This window comes from Alligator mississippiensis, chromosome 11 (genome assembly GCF_030867095.1).
Source record: "Alligator mississippiensis isolate rAllMis1 chromosome 11, rAllMis1, whole genome shotgun sequence".
Classification (NCBI taxonomy): Eukaryota; Metazoa; Chordata; order Crocodylia; family Alligatoridae; genus Alligator; species Alligator mississippiensis.
Window position 1 is genome coordinate 65,371,772 of NC_081834.1, and position 3,061 is coordinate 65,374,832.

The following is a 3,061-nucleotide window of genomic DNA, read 5'->3' on the forward strand; positions in this document are numbered from 1 at the left end:
ACATAGGAAACCCAGGCTAATCTCCTATAGCATCCCCCACCTGTTGCCCCTTCCCTATGCTTTTATCCAGCCATCTTCCTGCTGGGACATGTTAAGTAACCAAGAAGGGGTGCAGGATGCCTGCCTCCCTCCATCCCTCTCCCCCACTCAAACACCCACTCAACTGGCTTCTGGCAGAGAACATAGTAATGCATTGCTAAAGTCCTTATACAGTTTCTAAAGGACCTAGAAGTCCATGCTTGTCAGTGGGTGGGTGGGGGTGTTGTTTAGTCTTCTTTCTTTCAAGTAATACTGGCCGCACACTAGCACTATCCAAGCGTTCGACCTCCCTCCATCTAATAACAGTCTACCCTGCAACTTTCCAGTAATGCTATGCCTCCATAAAAAGTTGTACAGTCATCAGCTCACTGAAAACCATCCCCCATTGCCCATGCATGCCATGTAGACTGTGGCAAAGCACTTGCAGTGCCTGCCACTTTAAGGGCTGAGTCAAGCAGCCAGCAGGTGGTTGATTGTGGCAGCCATTTTAAACCACTGGCTGCCTATATAAATATAGCAGTTCACTGCTGGCAGTGAAGGCAGAAACATTACCTAGCTGAGCTTCAGCAGGAGCAACCAGGAAGTAAGGGCAAGAGCTTATGGGCATGGCAAGGAGGCTCTTCGTCCTGGGTATGACCTAAAACTGCACCCTCCCAGGGATGGGTGGCCTGGTGGGGCTCTGTAGCATGACACTAAGGTGCCTGCTACTCTCAGAGCAGAGGCAGGAACCCAGGTGCCAGTTGCTGGGACAACAGGTTAAGGAAGGAATTGGCTGCACCTGCACCTGGTCAGCTGACCGGAAGGGGCAGGGCCTGGCTCCCACATAAATCCCAGACCTGAGGCCAGCAGGGCAGTTCATTGCTGGCAGCTGAGGGGGAAGGGAGCTCTGACGGAACAAGCAAAGGGGAGAGGCCTGACTGTACGATCAGCTCCTGATGCTGTTATGGGATGGAGTATTCCCTGGTAGGGATTGAAAGATGTTTTAGCCAGGTGGCTTGGATTTTTTGTTATAGCCCAGGAGCTTGTGGCTTGTGTAAGGCTATAAGGGGATGGAGGAGGCCTCATAGGGGACCCTCAGTAGTGTGGGAACCCCAGCCCCAGAGAGAGGGGGCAGCGAGAAGCCCCAAGAGAGAGGGGGGACAGTGAGTGCTAGTGAAGGCGCAGTGCAAGACAGGGCAAAATAGGGCTGTGGAAAGCCCAGGGAGGACAAGGGGAGGGCCAAATTACAACAAGGCCCAGATCAAACCACATCAGTATCATCCGCAAGGCTTGGGCTGTGGTGTAGGGGAGGAAAAGGAGCTGCAGATAGCGTCCCCTGGCACTAGGGCAATAAACGGGCAGCTTCCCATTAATTAACATCCATTAATTAATTAAGATCAAGGCATGGCATGCGAGAAGGTGGGCAGTTGGCCCATAACAGGAGGGCGGAGTCATCGATAGATGGACTCCAGGAGAGGAACCCCTGTCACAGGCTCCTAGTAGCATGGGAGCCCCCAGGAAATGCCAGGCCAGTTACCACCCTGTTGAAAGGTGGGTTGGTGTGCATTAAGCTCTAACCCCCACAAAACTGAGGCTACAAGGGGCCAGTCAGGTTACAGACACCTGAGCCCAAAGATGGTGTAAGATCCAGATGGGGCAAGGCACAGATGTTGCCACCTGAGCTTCCACAGGGGAGGGAAACCTTGGAGCCCTGAAGGAGGGGGAAGATGTGTAACCCCAGAGAGGGGGTGGTTGTGAGGTCCCAGAAGTGGGTTGAGTAGGGCTGAGGGTCAGTCTGAAGGGCACCCCAAAGGAGGTATGCTGAATAGGGCTGTGGGAAAGCCTGGAGGGCAGCACATAGGCCAATGCCCTGAAGAGCAAGTTGAGAGAAATGTAGAGCCCCAGAAAGGGGGAGCAGAGGGCTGGGAGCCCAGTGCATGGGGCCTGTGGTGGGCCAGTATGAGGTGTTCTTGTGCTGAGCCACCCACTTCACTGCCTGACCACCTTCTCAGCTCTGAGTGCCTCCCTGGAGGCACCTCACATCTGGCTGACCCACTTCCTGGATCACAGCTGCTAGCCTGGGGGTAAAGCTGCCACCACCCTGGGTCTGGATTGATCCTAGCTCTGTGCCCCCTGGGAAACACAGGTATAGTAGTCCTTGAGGGGACTTGACCTACTTCAAGAACTTGGGGTGCTTCCCTTAGTCTGAAGCACAAATAGTGGTCTCCCTTAGTCAAATGAACCAAGGGGACCCCAAGGCATAATCTAGCCCCTCTTCCAATAAGTCTTCTATGCTAGGTACAAAGGAGAACCTTATTGGTTACAAGGAATAGGTTTGGAATAGGGTAAAGGGTAGAGCAATGTCAGAGAAATCGCATAAAAAAAAAAAACAAACAAACCATGGTGGCTGGATAGCCTTTGATCATGCATCTGAGTTCCTGCAAGCTATGTATCTAGTTAGATCTCATGTAGCTTACTAATGAGTATCTTCCAGAGACAGGTGGAGATCCTCTGGAGGCAGGCAGTTCATTGATCATGAGTTTCAATAGAGAGAACAAGTTTCAGATGGTCCAGCTTTTCTCTCTCTCTCTCTGTTTTCTTCATGGCTACAGCTCCTCGTCCTAGACCATCCTCAACTTATATAGACCTTATGGCCTCATTTCCCTGGTCCAATGGAGGCCAGCACCTGTTGGCTGCCAGCCAACCAATTTGAAATGCATCACTGGTTCCAGGTAGACTGGCAGGGTCTCTAGCCCACTCCCAGTGAGGTCGGCATTGCTTAGAACAATATGGAACAACATAAACCTCTCATCCAGGTATGTGATGCCAGTCAGACTTTGTCTGCCACCCAAGGCCTAATTTGGATAAAGCCTGTAGCCTATGGAAACCACTCCAAGAGAGAACAGGGTGGGACAGGTTGTCAATTTGAGAGCGAGACCCTGTGAGAGGCCCTAGTGAGAGGAGGGCGGAGTGAATGTGTGTAAGAGAGATGCCTGACAGTGAGAGCTAAGCTTGGCCTGGATGAAGGCATGGTGTATGCGGT